This window comes from Hyperolius riggenbachi, chromosome 7 (assembly GCF_040937935.1).
Source record: "Hyperolius riggenbachi isolate aHypRig1 chromosome 7, aHypRig1.pri, whole genome shotgun sequence".
Taxonomy (NCBI): domain Eukaryota; kingdom Metazoa; phylum Chordata; class Amphibia; order Anura; family Hyperoliidae; genus Hyperolius; species Hyperolius riggenbachi.
The window spans coordinates 87,837,948-87,856,576 of NC_090652.1; the positions used below are offsets into that span (position 1 = coordinate 87,837,948).

Below are 18,629 nucleotides of genomic sequence, written 5' to 3' on the forward strand. Positions count from 1 at the left end.
GGTTCTCAAACTTTGCACAGTTGGTCACTGGGTGACTGGGATTCATATTTAGAAAAGTGAGTGGGGCCTATAATAGCCAATCAAAAGTCACTTATTGATTTTCAAAGGGAATATTTAATTGTTGCTATTCCTGCATTGTTAATGGCACAAGCCTCTAACCTGTTACAGTTGGTCATTGGGCGACTGGAGTTCAAATTCAGAAAAGGGGGTGAAGACACAAACAGCCATTCAGATTTGTTTCCTTTCAATGCAAATTGATACCAAAGACGGCAAAGCTCACAAAATAGGCCATTGAGTAATTGTGTGTTTGGGTTAGAAAAAGTGGACGGAGCCAACACTAGCGAAATACATGCCTGGGCAACGCCGGGCCATCAGCTAGTAACCTCTGATACAGGTTGAAGTAAATCTCTGGATATAGTAAAATCAGTCCTCAGGTCCCTACAGATGTGTCTGTATGAATAAACAATGTATGACTAACTCTGGTATAGTAAATTACTTTTCCTAATCCCTTGGAGTTTACTATGAAGGATTTTACTGTATAGGCCAGCATGTCAACATAACTTGAGACCTCACTCCCAGCACATGGAAATAGGGAGTCTGAGCCCATTCACACTTGTGATTGCAAAACACAATTGCCTAGAGATTGTAATTGTGGTTTTGCGGCGATTGTGCTTTGGGATTCCAATTCAGTGAATGAGGATAGCATTGCAATTGCTTTAAGAATGCTGCATGCAGCGTAAATTCTGCAAATCGCAAGGGCTGCAGTGTGAACGGTCCTGTAAGGATACACAGCCCACATCAGAATAAATCAGAATCAATTTATTTTTGCCAAGTTTGCACCTACAAGGAATTTGTCTTGGCAGTTGCTTAACAAACACAAACAAAAAATACAAGGACAAATACAATCACTTTGCTGATCACCTGCAATGTTGCAGAAAAGGGCTACAGCATATGGGCAGCCCTCGCTGTGGTATCAGTCATTCCTGTCTTGATCATCCAACTTACCCTCTACACAAGTTCCATAGACAGAGGGGACATTAGCAAGCTGGACCATCATGCAAAAAGCTTGGCTATAACACTCCATTCTGCATAGCAAGCGAAGGCAATATCTAACTCTTGCACAAGGATAATTGTACTTACAATTGTTAGCTCAGTTATCCTTTAGGAGCAGGTATAATGATAACTTTAGCTTTGGTATAGTAAAAGGAGCCATAGTTAGGGGGTATAGTTGCCTCAAGTACTTGTAATCAAGGCTGAGGAGTCAGAGTTGGAGTCGGATGATTGACTGTGGAGTCAGGGTCGAGGAGTTGGAGCAATTCTGGGTACCTGGAGTTAGAGAGTCGGTGGTTTCATAAACTGAGGCGTCAGATGATTTTTGTACCGACTTCACAGCCCTGCTTGTGATAGGTGGTCACTGAAACATAAGTGAAATAATTCTAAAATATTACTCTTCCCAGTGAAAGAAGAAATAGAGATCAGTTCCTAATGATGATGGTTGATCTGGTCCACAGTGGGTATTTCCTCTCCATTTGAGGAGATTACCACTAACTTCCTGTTGCGTCTCTGGGAAGCAGTGGAATGAGGCTGGCTAGACGCCTGGATTAATTGTCACATAATTGATATCCAGGTGACAAATGCTTGGAAAACCCGCTATGTACATGAAGCCCTAGTACTGCTGACTGCAGTGAGTGTGCTTTGCCTTTATGTCCTGTGAGTATTAGGTCATTCATAAAAAAAGCATTTTTTTTTTTAATCAGGAAATACAGTAAAGCTACATACACACAACAAAGTGCACGACCAAGACCACGACATGACAGACACCACGTCAAACCATTTACACGACTTGAATGTTCCATGCACCAACTGAACGGCCAACTCATTAGCACAATGAGCGTGCAAGCGGAACTCTGGACTGCTCGACATGGCCGCATTCAAAGCAAGTACGTCCTTCAAACGACATTGTGCAACTGCACAATATCAGCGCAGCAGTTGTGTGAGCAGATCAGCTGGATGGATCGGGGAAAACCACCTGTTAAAAGTTGCCCCATCTAATCATTTGCCACGTGTACACACCTACCTGATTGTCATCTTAAGGTGGCCATACACTGGTCGATTTGCCATCAGATTCGACCAACAGATAGATCCCTCTCTGATCGAATCTGATCCGAGAGGGATCGTATGGCTACCTTTACTGCAAACAGATTGTGAACGGTTTCAGGCTGAAATCTGTTCACAATCTGTGGTGGTGGTGCTGCCACCACTCCCCCGCATACATTACCTGCTCCGCCAGCACGAGTCCCGCTGTCACTGCTGTCTTCTCCGCTCTGGTCTGGTCTCCGGCATGCTTCACGTCTTCCTGCCCGGCAGGAAGTTTAAACAGTAGAGGGCGCTCTACTGTTAAAACTTCCTACTGGGCAGGAAGACGTGAAGCATGCTGGAGACCAGCCCAGACCAGAGCGGAAAAGAAGACAGCCCTGACAGCGGGACTCGCGCTGGCGGAGCAGGTAATGTATACCCGCTGCACTGTGTCGGTCGTCGGGGATTTGAACGCCGCTATCGACGCACTCCCAACCCGACAGCGACCGAGAAAAACCTTCCGCACGGATTGGTCGATGGGAACGATCAATTTCGGACGGAAATCGATCGTTCTGTCAGCGGTGTGCGCGGCGATTTCACAGCCGTTTCGATCACTGTGATCTAAACGGCTGTATATCGGCGGGAAAATCGTTAGGTGTATGGGCCCCTTAACAGACCAAAACAGGATGAGAATCAGGTGGTTTAGTTAGGCATTAAAATTGTTTCTCACAGTAACACAACCAGCCCCCAACTGTAAATATTAAGACTTGATATTCACCAAGACAGTTTCCATTTATGTAACATTTTCATGGTATTCAAAACTTGCATTAGAACGCATGCTAATGAAAGTCAATCTGCTAATTTCCATGTAATCTAAATTTTCGTTCACATGCAGTCAAACATCTGAATTGCATGCTTCTTCAGTATCTATGGCTAAAAGTAATGGGGCCCGTTTCCACTGTAGCCGAAACGCAGCGTTTTTTCACACGTGAATTCAGATGCCATATTGCAGACTTAAAATCGATGGACTGCTTCTGAACCGCCTGCTACAGTTTTCCAAATGACACCTAGCGATTCGGATGCAAATTTGGATCAGCACGGGTGCTGCATCTGTTTCGTAAACAAACAGCCTAATGCTGGGAATATACGGGTCGTTTATTCCGCTCGATCGATTTTGACGCTCGATTCTCCACTCAATTCTCTTATCTTCCACTCGTTTTTCTTATCTTTTTCCATTCACCTCTATCAGGAATCGAGCGGCAAAACAGGAGATTTCAGAGGTCATTTCGGAGATTATCTAACCATCTATCTGCCACAAAAACGACCAGTGTATTTCCAGCATAAGAGACCGAGGATCAGCAGGACAGCCAGAAAACTGGCATTGTTTAACAACCGCTTAATGACAACTGGACATATATATATATACGTTCAGCGTAGTTGGAGAGTGAACCCCAAGTTTGTTACATGTGGTGTCATTTTAACCGTGATGAGTTGTAGAATATATTTTGGTGTGTCTTAATTCTTGGACCCATGTCACATAATAGGTAGGGACAAACTCAATCCAACATAAAAATTCATTTTCAAAATGATGATCAAACTTGTTAAAGTTTTAGCAAAGCTACAAGAGACCTATGTGGTAACGTTTTAACTGATCAGTAGTAGAAAATAGTTTAGAGAGTTTTAGGGTTGAAGCCCATGTCTAGCGTTCTCTTCTTAGTCACAAACTGAATCAAAAGCAATTAAATTTTCCCATATTCTGTACCAAACAAAAAGAAAACAAAGTAACAGAAAATAAAAGAGAAAACATATTGTTACCCTAGGAACTAAAAAAAAAAAAAAAAAAAAAAAAATTTTTATATATATATATATATATATATATATATATATATACATATATATATATATACATATATATATATATATATATATATATATATATATATATATATATATATATATATATATATATATATATATATATATATTTTTATATTGATTGGCCGGGGATCGCCGGCCTATGATAGGCTGAAGCCTATCCTTCAATGTGCAGGACGGATATCCGTCCTGCGCAGCTCACAGGAGGAGGGAGAGGGATGGAGCGCAGAGAATGCTGCGGAGGGGGGCTTAGAAGAGCCCCCCCCCCCCCCGCAAAGCGCAGCAAGCCGGCGGCGATCAGACCCCCCCAGCAGGACATCCCCCTAGTGGGGGAAAAAAGGGGGCAAGTCTGATCGCCCTGGCATAATCCTGATCTGTGCTGCGGGCTGGAGAGCCCACGCAGCACAGATCAGCCATAAATCCCCTGGTCATCAAGTGGTTAAAGGCAGAAATGCTTTAGGGGTGGTTCAGACGGACGCTTGTGCAGCGTTTACCGCCAGCGTTCGGGGCTTGGCGTTAAACGCTCCCATTCAAGTGAATGGGAGCGTTTGTACCAAGCTTTCACACGCGTTTACACGAACGCGGCGTTCGGTTCCCGATTTTCACTGGCGTTCAAGGAGCCCCTGGAAGCTACATGCTGCTTCCAGGGGCGGTTAACCGCGACGGGTAATGTCCCCCTAGGGGAAGAAAAAACGCGACCGCATCCGAACGCAATGCGAACGCTGCTGAAAGCCCGAACGCATTGCCGCCGCGACGCCAACGAACGCGACACCTCCAAACGTCCGTCTGAACCAGCCCTTAAGTGTCTTTGTCCAGCAGCTTTTGCAGTCAGAATGTGTCACATTCCTCACTTAATGTTATCTTGTATTTACTTAATTGTATTATCTCCACTTCTGATGTGTCCAGATTTCTCTGCACTGAACTTTCAAGCCCTGTGTTTAACTAATTGAATGCTGTTCTAGTAAAAAAAAAAAAAACAAAAAAAAAAAAAAACGGTGGTAGTATATAATATGCTGTAAATAATTTTTTAGAGCAAAGAAGAAATGCTGAGTTTCATTCTGCTTTAACACTGTTTACTGTAAAGCTATAATGGATATACATGGAGAAATTGTGTGTTTTCTTTCTATCTTTCCCTTATTTTCCCTTTAGAATGCATAGAAAATAGCAATTACTAAAATAAATCACACACTAAAAGCCTAATTTGTCCTGAAACAACAACAATATATAGGTCATTTAGGTGTGATAAGCAGTAATAAAGTTATTGGTGAATGAATGGATGGGAGCAGCGCTGATATGTCAAAATTGCTCTCACCCTGAAGTGGTTTAAAGGAAATAATTATGGCAGCCTCCATATCCCTCTCACTTCAGGTGTTCTTTAGTAAATGTTTGAGGCCGCTAAATGGCATTACAGTTCTCTGGCTCCAGTATTCTCAACCAAGAGGAGAAGCCAGTGCTTTACCTATAAACACTCTGCTTACTTGCCAACAAAGGCATGTGTGTAGAGTGAACACAGGTAATCTGTAATAAAGCCCAATGTCAAACACAAATCTTCCCCTAGTCTTATGTAGGCACTCTTCTATGCAGAGCTGGTCTGCATCTGTGTACAAGGCCTCTTCATTAGAGGATAACATAAATCAGTCTGATGATACAAGCCATGCAGGAACCCTGCCAACTACACATGCTGTTAGACCTATGTCACACAAGGCAGTTCCCATGCTAGCAACACAATCGCCAGCAGGGAACTGACCAGATGAACTTTCATTGCTACACAGTATCAGTAGCAACCAAGCAACACACTGCTCTGTCACTAGCAGCTGGCTGCAGCACAGGAACCACCTGGTGACAGAGACTTCAACTCCAGCAAGGCTGCATCACTGATCAGAGTTTTCCTTTTTTTCTCTCTCTAAAAACAGCATTTGTAACTGCAGAAGCCTGGATGGTCATGAAAAAAAAAGTTAATAATTGGGCACTTTGCTTACTCTCCCTTTCAGATGGAAAAACAAATTTTATCTGCCTCTAATGTATAAGCTAATTGCAGCACTACATCTGAGTAAAGCTCCTGGCCCTTACCTTTTAAGGTGCCCATACACTATACAATATTCCGATAATCCCCAGCAGATTTTATCACTGTGATAGAATCTGCCGAGGACCGATGCCCCAACATGCTGCACAATCGTAATTTCAATTGATTTCTGGACTAAATCGACCAACATTACTGATCGAAAAGGACTTTTTTTTGGGTGGTCAAAAAAAACGCTCCTATCCAGCCCAAACGCTCCATTCTGTGTGCTCCCATAATCTCCCCCAGGAGATCATAACATGCAACACTGAAACAGACCCTGAACATCAAACTCTTGGCTGATGCCTGGCAGGAGCTATAAGGAAATATATATAGTGTGATTGTGAATGTGTGTGTATTATTTATTGTATTTATAAAGCGCCAACATATTACACAGCGCTGGACATTAGTTTAGGTTGCAGACAATGTTTAGGGGTGACATACAGAAAAATGACAATACCTGAATACAAGAAAGACCAGATCACACAGCACAGTATGAGTACAAGGTAATGCTTAGTCAGTCACTGGAGGGGAGCATGGAGATTAGGCAAGTTAGGTTCACTCAGATGCATAGCATGGGTGCACAGTAAAACACACACACACACACACAGAGACACACACACACACACAGAGACAAACACACACACACACAGAGACAAACACACACACACAGAGACAAACACACACAGAGACAAACACACACACACAGAGACAAACACACACAGAGACAAACACACACAGAGACAAACACACACAGAGACAAACACACACAGAGACAAACACACACACAGACACACACACACACACACACACACACACACACACACACACACACACACACACACACACACACACACACACACCTCCCTCTATGTTAGGCACAGCCATGTAATGTGGTCTGACCACTACATGGCAATAGTGACTCTGGACTTCAGGGGCTTGGTGTCAAATGGATGGAGGGCTTAACCAGTCACTCTGTCTGTAACCAGACATTTGACTGCAGGTTGCCAAAACCTTGAAGGAATAGGTTGACCTAAATGTTGGTCCCAAGGTCTCCCCCAATGACAAGTTGGCATTCAATTGTCCGCCGCTAAAAATAGAGATATTTTCCTTTATCTGGGTCAACAAACTCCCTTGTATTCCAGGGTCTCACATGCCCTGCATAAAAAAGGATGGAGGGCTCTCTGTCCCTCACCACTTTAGGTATTACTGTGCCTTTCAGATTGCCCAAATCCTTGTCATCTATGCAGGATATCAAGACCGTATGTGGGTTTACATTGAAAATATCATGGGAGGGCCTCCTCTGGGCTGTATGTGCTCTCTCCGCCCTCCCCCACTGAAAATGTTATATAACACTACATACCGCACACTTTTGGCGTGGAGAAAGTGGAGGTTTAAGTAAGACTTAAAGTCGGGATGTCCTCAGCTTCTTCAGATCCTCCATAACCCCCGACTTCCCCCCTGGCTCTGGTCCCCTAGCCTATCAATGGCGAATGCTGACCAGCTTAGAAGCTCCTTGTCAATCAGCTCTAAGATCCCCACAATGTAATTTATAGCATACGGTATTTTGTAACCCCCAACCCCTCAGGAACGGTTTAGAGTCATGCAGGTGTTCCACTACCTCTGCTCCTTTACTAGACTTGGATCTGAGGTAATGTAGACATCCTTTCTTTGAACAGACATGCTCCCTAGATCCTTTCCTTAAGAGGTCTAATCTCTCTCATACTGTACACCTCCTTTAACCAACCAATTTAAGAGGCCAGACCACCTTACATGTCACCATGGGAACTAGACCTCACCATCCAGATTACAGGGGAAGATTGGGAGATTGCCTTAAAACGTTAGCTAAAGTTAGCCTACACACTATGGCTACTGAGGTCTCACTCCGCCTGCTGCACAGGTCTTGCTTGACTCCTCACAGACTTAAAGGGAAGGTTCAGGGAGGGTGGGTAAAAAATCAAAATCAATTTCCACTTACCTGGGGCTTCCTCCAGCCCGTGGCAGGCAGGAGGTGCCCTTGCCGCCGCTCCGCAGGCTCCCGGTGGTCTCCGGTGGCGCGCCCGACCTGGCCAGGCCGGCTGCCAGGTCGGGCTCTTCTGCGCTCCAAGTCCTGGTACTTCTGCGTCCCACGCCGGCGCTCTGACGTCATCGGATGTCCTCCGGGCTCTACTGCGCATGCGCAGTAGTTCTGCGCATGCGCAATAGAGCCCGGAGGACGTCCGATGACGTCAGAGCGCCGGCGTGGGACGCAGAAGTACCAAGACTTGGAGCGCAGAAGAGCCCGACCTGGCAGCCGGCCTGGCCAGGTCGGGCGCGCCACCGGAGACCACCGGGAGCCTGCGGAGCGGCGGCAAGGGCACCTCCTGCCTGCCACGGGCTGGAGGAAGCCCCAGGTAAGTGGAAATTGATTTTGATTTTTTACCCACCCTCCCTGAACCTTCCCTTTAAAGAAAACCTGTACTGAAAATAAAAGTCAAAATAAGCATACACAAGTCATACTTACCTACCATGTAGTCTACTCCTCAGTGTCTTTCTCCTGTCCCGCGTCCTATTCGTTCACTATGATCAAGGGAATTTTCCGTCCTCCATTTTGAAAATGGCCATTACCCATAACAGCTTTCTGGTCAGCACACAGTTAAACTGTAACATCGCCCACTTGAGCCATAGGGAAACATGAACATTACCTGGTACATCCGTTTACCTCTCAGCTATAACTGACTGCAACTGATATTTTACTGACAGCAACTGATATATTTCAGATCTGACAAAATATTGTCAGAACTGGATGGGATTATTGTCAGAAGAAAATGGTGAGCTTCTGAGAGGAACTGATGGCAAGGTAACTATGTAATGTTCATTTGAAGTTACCTCGTGTGTTTATTTTAAATATTTTTACTCAGAGTCTCCCATAAGATTAAAGAGAACCTGTACTAACTCTTCCCTATGCTTCAGAGACTGTGGAGCCACAGGTAACATGGTACATATTTGGTGGTACTGCCCTTGGGTCTCCCAATTGTGGGACAGAATGGTCAGCTAGATTTCGGAAGTCTTTAATAGGGCCTTTATCAAGGACCTCAACGTCCTACTCCTAGGCCACAAACCATCTAGAACTAGACACCTGCTGTATAGGCTGATTCAACACATAGCCAACGCTACTAAAATATATGTGGCAGCTAATTGGACATCTGGCAAGCTTGTGGCAGCTGTCATCAATAAGGTAGACACAGACATGCTTTCAGAAAATCTAAGTTTCCTAAAACCTGGGACTCGTGGATAGACTACAGAGGCCTCCATGCTCCATCCTCATGATTTGATACTTGCGCGCCCCCCCCCCCCCCCCGCGATGTGACCACTTGATGGTCTTATAACTTATGACGTTGTTTGACAGAGGTCAAATGTAAAAACCTGTGTCTGTCCAGTATATACAAGCCTGTATTACTGTTATTTCAATATTGCCTAATTTGTTCTCACTAAATGGTCTGCTCTGCTGATCTTGACCCAAGTGGATTGTCTGTTATATTTAACTAATATCCTATTTTGTTGACTTCTCCAATAAAGAGATTGCAAAAAGGCTGTAAGAAATAGCTTATTATAAGCAGGTCAACAAGGGGTTTACATGGCTTTTATAATCAACCTGGAGGGTGTGGAAGGGGTTAAATGCCATCATGACTGCCATGTCAGGGAAGAGACTCAGTACACTGGCAAAAAAGAGAGAACTGCTACTGATGTCATCAACCAGGTATTTAAAATGCATTTAATTCAAGCAGTTCATTCAAATAGGAAGTGGTTTTTTTTTTTTTTTGGGGGGGGGGGGGGGGGGTTAACAAAACCAGTATATCTGACCATAGAAAACAATGCCTTTATGGGATTAGCTCCATTTACACACAAATGCAAGAGAGTTTCACACATATTCAAGACCTCTGCTTTCAGTACAAGTGTAAAAAACAAGCATTCAATGCAAATTGGTTCCCTTGTTTCCCTTGAGTGCAATTTCTGTTTTTATCTGTACTTCTAGGAGACAGAACCTTCCCGGGTTTTTGTTTTGTTTTTATTTCAAATTCGTTGAAAACGCAGACTGGTTAAAAACAAAACAAAAAAAATATATAAAAAAAACAAAAACATTCTATAATATATGACCCAAGAATACCTCCAAAACATCCTTCCCTTAAAGTACCTCAGAACAGAGATAAATTACAGAATAAAGCCCATGGTGGGCATTTTACCAGTTTACCAGTACCTGAATGTGATGCTGCTTGTTAACCCCTCCCCCAAATATACCGCAGGACCGCAGTTGACCACAGCATTTTCACAAGCAGCACAGCACCAGGAGAACTGCGCAGGCACAGTTCCAAATCGCATGAGCACAGTGTAAGCAAGCGGTTGTGCAATAAAAGAGCACTTGTCAAGCCCAAACTCTTGCCTACGTAGTCCAGAATTGCTCTGCTTGGAGTAACTCCCAGGAGTTTTGAAGGCTAGGGGCTGGGTGCCATGGGGGGGGGGGGGGGGGGGGAATCCAAACAACAAGCAGGGGCAGCACATTAGAAATCGTTTAATTTAAAAAGTTTCAGACACTACATAATAATGAGTTATGCTAGCTGCAATTCACTCAATTTACTCACCTGCTCTTCCTACCCTACACCATATAAGGTGAAGGCCCCGCTTCCATTATGGAAAAAGCTCTATGGTGTCTTTTCCGGAGGCTGAGTTACCTCTTCCTCAGCACAATCTGAAAATCTAAGAAGGTCCGCACACTCCAGGAATCAAATTCCAGACTTTTATTCAGCCCATGTGACACAATTCCAATCCATTACACCTTCCTCAGCACAGCCTCCTGCTCTGTAGCCTGCCCTCACACTGTGGCCACTCAAGTGGCATTCCTCTTTGAGGATAGGAAATCTTGCATGAGTATGTCCCTTTCTCAGAGCTAGGGGAGGGCCACAGAGCTGGAGGCTGGGCTGTGGAGGAAGTAACTCAGCCTTCAGAAAAACATGAAGTTCTGTAATTGGGGCGGGGCCTTCGCCTTAAATGGCAAAGTATCGGGAATAAATAGAACTGTAGGTAGTGTGATTCATTGTAACAGAGTTACTGGCACTAACTTTAAATTACACTGGATTTCCGCTTTAAATTTACTCTTATGGAGGACAAATGTCCTGCACTGCTGTTTTCTCCAGTCCAGGAAGGCTCACTTCCAGCACTCCTTTCAGAATTACAATTCCTCTGCTGGCCTAATGGGGGTTGAGAAGGAAGAATCAGACAACTAATAAGTAGAGATAGACCGAACGGTTCCCAGCGAAATTCGGTGGTTCGATTCGCCCCCATAGTGCATCATTAGGGTCAACTTTGACCCTCTACATCACAGTCAGCAGGCATTGTAGCCTGATCAGGCTACGCTCCCTCCTGGAGGCCCCCCCCCCCCCCCCTTATAAAAGGAAGGCAGCGTCAGGCATTGGACTCACTCGTGTGCCTGCAGTAATTAGAGAAGGGAGAGCTGTTGTGCAGAGACCTATAGGGAAAACTTAGTTAGGCTCTTGTAGGCTTCTTAGCTTGCTCCTTGCTGATTCTTATTGCTAAAAAACAAAAGTTTGCTTTCTTGAAACAGAAAGAATTTGCGATAATTCAGGTTAGAGTGAGCTTGAGATGTCTCCCAGTGCATCACTGCTGAATATATGCAAATTTACCATTGTACCCTTAGCAGCTAAACACACCTCCAGAACCGCTGGAATACAATGATGTGTCAGCTTGTTAATTTGTACAGAGCCATAATAATCCAACATGCATACAGACTGTTTCGGATATTTTGATCCTCATCAGTGCATGGCATGGATTGATTTGGCTCTATGCAAAAAGCACCCCTCAACAGCTCTTTTGAGAGCTAATCTTGTGATCCATTTTTTGTGTGTGTGCTTCACAGACACTTGTGTTGCATAGACAGCCTTGGTAATTCCTACTGTGTGTGCCACTACCAGGCCCAGCATATTCAGTGACTACCTGTGTGTGTGACAGGTGCACATTGTAATACCCATCACTGCATATACCTACCTGTTCACTTCAGTGTACCCACCTACTTACACAACGCAATAAAGGTCCCACTGCCAGTAATCCTTCTCCCATGTCCACGCGGGCAAGGACAGGACGCTCCAGCGATCTCATGGTGAGGTCGGACATGCGGACATTCTTTAGTCCAACGCCTCACCTTAGCCATTCCGGATCCACCCTACACCAACGCCTGGACCGGCAGGTAGCCGACTACCTGGCCTTAAGTGTAGATGTAGACACTGTGAGCAGTGATGAACCCTTGGACTACTGGGTGTGCAGGCTTGACCTGTTGCCAGAGCTGTCACAATTTGCCATCCAACTTCTGTCTTGCCCTGCCTCAAGCATCCTGTCAGAAAGGACCTTCAGCGCAGCTGGAGGCATTGTCACTGAGAAGAAAAGTCGCCTAAGTCACAAAAGTGTTCAGTACCTGACCTTTATCAAAATGAATGAGGCATGGATCCCGGAGGGTTACTGCCCACCAATAGACTAAGTCAGTCCCCGCACACAGCATCTCTGCCTGCATGGCGTGTGACTGCCTGCCCCATGACTAAGTCGGTCCCCACACAGCATCTCTGCCTGCATGGCGTGTGACTGCCTGCCCCATGACTAAGTCGGTCCCCACACAGCATCTCTGCCTGCACGCCGTGTGACTGCCTTCTCCGCCACCACCAACAGGGCCCACCAGGACTCCAGGCGGATTCCTGAATTTTTAAGGCCGCTGCTAGCAGCCACTATAATAAATTTTTCTGGTGCGTGTACATGCCTGCCTAAATTTTCTGGATGCACTGCGGCTGTGACAACAAAACAAAAAGGCATGTACATGTGTCAATTCCCCTTCATGATCGTTACTTTGTCGCGGTAAAGGGGCTTGCATAACACAATGAAGCAATGACCGCCGGGATATACGAGTGTCTCGGGGGGTGGCACACTAAAGATAATAAGGTCGTTGCTTCATTGTGGACAGACCAAATTCGATCAGCTGGACAGTCACTGTTCGGTCATTGAGCTACCTCAGTCTGGTGACCATATGGGCTTGAAAAGCGCTATCGCCTGCACTCTCGCCATGGTGCGCACCAGTCCAGCACAGCCGTCACAACACAAACGGCTGTTTGCGGTGCGTTACACAGCGAGTTTGGTGTGTCAGTGTGAAGCAGTACTCTAACTACACTCCCTGATTGATGTATACACATGCAAGATGTTTTAAAGCACTTTAGGCCTCCAATTTATCATTCAATGTGATTTTTGCCCTTAAAATGCTGCTTTGCGTCAAATCCAGATTTTTCCCCGGGACTTTTGGCGTCTATCCCACTCATCTATGCAAAAACTCATATGTTAGACCCCTTGAAACATCTTTTCCACCACTTTTGTGGGCAGCATAAATGTTTCTAGTTTTCAGAGTTCGCCTCCCCACTGAAGTCTATTGCGGTTCGCGGAAGTTCGCGTACCGAAAATCGGACATTCGGGCCATCTACTAATAAGCAGTAACCAGGGTCATGTGACCACATCGCATGAGATTAAAATGAAATAGCGTTATCCTGGGAATACACAATGAGAGTTTTCCAGTCGATTCACTGTCAGATCTTATTTTTGATCGATTTTCCGATCTATTTTATCTTTTCTTATCAATTTCCATTCACTTATATTAGAAATCGATAAAAAATAAGATGGGTTATGTCGGAAATTATCTATCGAACCATCTATATGCCGAAAAAATGTATGGTGTATTCTCAGCATTAGGGTAATTATACTGAAGTGTGCTAAAAACTTAAAATGAGGCTCTGATCAATAATGCAGTGTACTTGGCTTGGTTCTACACTACAATGAAAAAAATGAGTCAGCAGCAGTTCACCTACTCTGTTTTGCAGATGTTATCAGCACTTGAACAGAGGATAATTATAAGTGCAGAGACTCCATTTAACCCTCTAGAAGCACTTGGGGGGGGAGGGGGTGTTGCGCTCTGTGTTGCACACCCCATTTTCCACGGTAATTTGCAATTTTTCAGACTGCGGCAATATACAATTGCAATTGGAAACGCATGAGCGGGGAAAAGCAAAATGCTGTCAGATTTTAAATTGCAGCAAAAAACGCAAACCCTGAAAACGTTGGACGTGAAATTCCCAAGGAGGCAATTCACACAAATGGCCGGTGCGGTGATGCGTGTTGCCGTGTGCTCCCAGCATCAAACATTATTCAAGCAGGGAGTAATATACAACGTGGCCCTAGTGCGATACATACTTAGGGCCCGTTCACACTGCACGCGTTTCCAGCCGCGTTTTGGAAACGCGTGCAGGTGGCCGACACGCACGACATCAGACATTGCATAGAGTGCAATGTCTGATGTTCACACTGCATGCGTTCCGGACCTGTGCGGTCCGGGAACGCATGCTGCACGCAGATTTCGCCAAAACGCGTGGCTGTCCCATTCACTTTTCAGTGATGGGATCAGCCACGCAACGCACACAAACGCGGATGGCCATGCGTTCGTACGCGTTGCGGTCCGCACGCATGGCCATCCGCATTTGTGATCTGAACGGGCCCTAAGGAGCTCTGTTCCCACTAAGCCCCACTTGGTCCGTAAAGGTATCCTTGGCTCCGTTTTTTCAGCCCGGATCAAAAATGAAGCCACGGATACCCATGTTAAAAATAGCAGCTGTCTTGACTTAAAAAAAAAAAAAAAAACCTGATCAGTCTGCGTTCAGGGTGATCCGTTTTAAAAACCTGAACGTACTGTCCGGATTGGCAGCATTTTCACGGACCGCACATGGATCCGGATACACGGAGGGGTAGTGCAGGGCAATAGGAAACGGATCCCCCTCTACACAGGCAGTTTTGGACACAGAAATGGAGAAACGTTTCTGTGTCACAGGCTGTGGGTGGGGAGGGGACCACCATGCTGGAGGGGGTAGCAGCCAGGACAGGGGTGACAACAGCCGTCGGGGAGGGGGGTCGACCCCCCCTCACCTGGGGTCTCCTGCCCCCGCTCCTCCTCCAGCTACTTGCGCAATACCTAATGTATTGTATAGCGGCAGCGAGCGGAGCTTACCTTCTTCCTCCGCTCGCTGCGTCACTTCCTGCAATGCCGCCCTCCGAAGCATAGAGGGCGACATTGCAGGAAATGACGAGCCGAGCGGAGGAAGAAGGTAAGCACCACGCTCGCTGCCGCTATACAATACATTAGGTATTGCGCAAGTAACTGGAGGAGAAGCGGGGACGAGGGGCAACCCCTCTCTCCGCCGACCACTGTCACCCCCGCCCTAGCTGCTACCTCCTCCAGCATGGCGGCCCCCTCTCCCCGCACGGCTGGGCATAAGTTTCCAAGGACTGGAAACGTATGCTGCAAAAAAAGGCATTTTTGGAAAAAACTAGGGGAAGAAAAAATAAATAAATAAATAAAAGTTTAGAAAAAACGATCTGTTTAAAATGGATCCGATCCTGAACGGACAAGTGTGGACCTAGCCTTACACGTTTGGTACTTTTTCTGCAGCTCCAAGCAAAGCAGGATGCAAAAACCCCATAAAAAGGGGGGGGGGGGTTGGGGGAGGATGAGGTGGACGATTCATTTGACGATTCCAGGAAACAGAATGCAAAGTACCGACCAGCTCCGTTTTTTCCTGATAACAAAAAACACGTTGTCCATAGCCATATTTGGTGCCAACACATCCACAATGAGGAAACAGCTGAAACTAAACAAGAACAAAGTACAGTAACCAGCCCCTTCCTCTCCAGCTATAAGGGCTTATTTTCACTGGGATCCACTGCAGTTTCCGATTTGGCTGCGGCTCCCGTTCTGCTGCAGCCCGAATCGCTACAGCGGTTTAGCAGAAAATCTGCAGCATGCTGTCCAGATTCGCCCCCAAAGGGTGATCTTGACAGCAAGCCACTGAAAAGATTGGCAGCATTTCCCCATGCAGCTCACAAGTGGGGAAACGCTGAAAATCTGTCTATAGTGGAAACAGGGCCTTAATGTCCTGCCCTTGGTGCAGAGAGCTAGGAGTGGTAAATATGTAGGTGGAGAGGAAGCCACAGGTTTCTGTACCACGTTTTGTTCAATCAAAAACTGATTAGGCCAGGCTTAGAAATGAGAAGATTTGAGAAATAAAAAAAAAAAATGATTAAAAAAAAAAATGCAAGCAGAATGCGCAAGGGATGTAATTACTAAGCTACTTAATTAGGAGCTCAAATCAATACTAACTGCAATAACAGTGCGCACGGGTAAGGAGGAAATGAGCAGAAAGAGGAGGCAGGGATTACCAGCAGACGTTTAGACAACCCACTGCACACAAGCAAAATGTCACTTCCAAAACAAGCATCCATCTGATGATATATGCAGCAAACCCCATCAACTCAATACTATCGCAGTTATTACAGCGCAGTCTGTGGGTTAAAATACTGCAACATAAAAAAAAGAATCAGCACAGAGGAGCAGAACTACTGTAAGGGGTCATTCACAATATGTGCTGTGCGTTTTGACGCAACGCACATAGTGTGCGATCCATATGGCAACATGAAAGTCCATAGACTCCTGTTACCATTCACATTATAATTGTGCATTCCCATGTGTTACAATGTAACGCATCCGGGAACATTTTATCACACAACACACACGTTTCCCGATGAGTACTGCTGCCAACGTCTGCACTTTAGCGCATCATGTGCAATGGCAACGCATACATGAAATCCCATCCGTGCATGCGTTCTGTAGTGTGCATGAGCCATTAAGCATTGTCAAGTGGATGGTTTGTGCCATGGAATTATTGGCATTACAGTAAAGCTGTCAAATCTGTGAAGCATATCTATATTTTCTGATCATCACAAAATGAGAAAGACAACATTTCCAGTAGCATTTAAGATTCTTTGACACAGGCCAATAACGCAGTCTGGAAAGTGCTGCTCAGTACATTGCAGGGATAAAGGTCATGCAACACAATCTTTCGTTATCACTTCTGGTGAAACCCACAGGAATAAGCGGTCATTTAAGGCTGCTTTCGATCGACTGTAGATCGATTTACCAGTGATAGAATCACATATTTGATTGATAATGTGGATGACATTCACCTCATGTGTGGGTTATTTTTACTGGAGAAAAAAACTAAAATAATTGGTGATTCTCTTGAATGAACAAAACTCAAACGTATAGCTAGCTTTAGAATTACCCATCTCAGCAGATTGCGGGAGGAGGCAGCTACAGCTCGAGGTGGCAAGCTTACTGCTCACGAGCTGCGACTATCATCCAAAACACAGAGAGAAGAATGTGTTTGTAGATTTCAGGGCAGAGGTGCCCACACTTTTTCAGCTTCTGAGCGCCTCGAAAATTACAAATTGAAAATGATCTACCAGGTAGAATCTGCCTACAGACGCAAGCCACAATCTATCAGCGATTACCACAAGCCACAGCTGCAGCACATGCACAGCGGCAGTGCATCAGTGATTACCACAAGCCACAGCTGCAGCACATGCACAGCGGCAGTCCATCAGTGATTACCACAAAGCCACAACTGCAGCACATGCACAGCGGCAGTCCATCAGTGATTACCACAAGGCACAGCTCCAGCACATGCACAGTAGCAGTCCATCTGTGCTTACAAGCCACAGCTGCAGCACATGCACAGCGGCAGTCCATCAGTGACTACCACAAGCCACAGCTGCAGCACATGCACAGCGGCAGTCCATCAGTGATTACCACAAGCCACAACTGCAGCACATGCACAGCGGCAGTCCATCAGTGATTACCACAAGCCACAACTGCAGCACATGCACAGCGGCAGTCCATCAGTGATTACCACAAGCCACAGCTGCAGCACATGCACAGCGGCAGCCCATCAGTGACTACCACAAGCCACAGCTGCAGCACATGCACAGCGGCAGTCCATCAGTGATTACCACAAAGCCACAACTGCAGCACATGCACAGCGGCAGTCCATCAGTGATTACCACAAGCCACAGCTCCAGCACATGCACAGTAGCAGTCCATCTGTGCTTACAAGCCACAGCACATGCACAGCGGCAGTCCATCAATGATTACCACAAGCCACAACTGCAGCACAGGAACAGCGGCAGTCCATCAGTGACTACCACAAGCCACAACTGCAGCACATGCACAGCGGAAGTCCATCAGTGATTACCACAAGCCACAATTGCAGTACATGCACAGTGGCAGTCCATCAGTGATTACCACAAGCCACACCTGCAGCATATGCACAGCGGCAGTCCATCAGGTAAATCACTGTCTACGCCAGGGCTGTGGAGTCTGAGTAATTTTGGGTACCCGGAGTCTGAGTTGGAGTCGGTGATTTCATAAACTAAGGAGTCGGAGTCAGGAGTCTGATGATTTTGTACAAAATCCACAGCCCTGGTAAGTATTAGACTAAGGAGTCGGAGTCTGAGCCATTTTGGGTACCCGGAGTCGGAGCTGGAGTTGGTGGTTTCCTAAACTGAGGAGTCTGAGTATTTTTATACCGACTCCACAGCCCTGGTCTACGCAATGGGCAAACCTGCTTTAAGGTATGGCCATACCATTCCAGCACATGTAAAGTGCTTCAGCTGCAACAGCGTTAAGGTTTACTGAATGCAATATCTGCAGGAC

General features: G+C 45.8%; 1 protein-coding gene across 3 annotated transcripts in view; it reads right to left on the bottom strand.

The window, feature by feature from the left end:
- TNRC6A (trinucleotide repeat containing adaptor 6A) overlaps positions 1 to 18,629 on the bottom strand; it is a 147,418-nt gene that overhangs the window by 88,587 nt on the left and 40,202 nt on the right. The window lies entirely within an intron of this gene.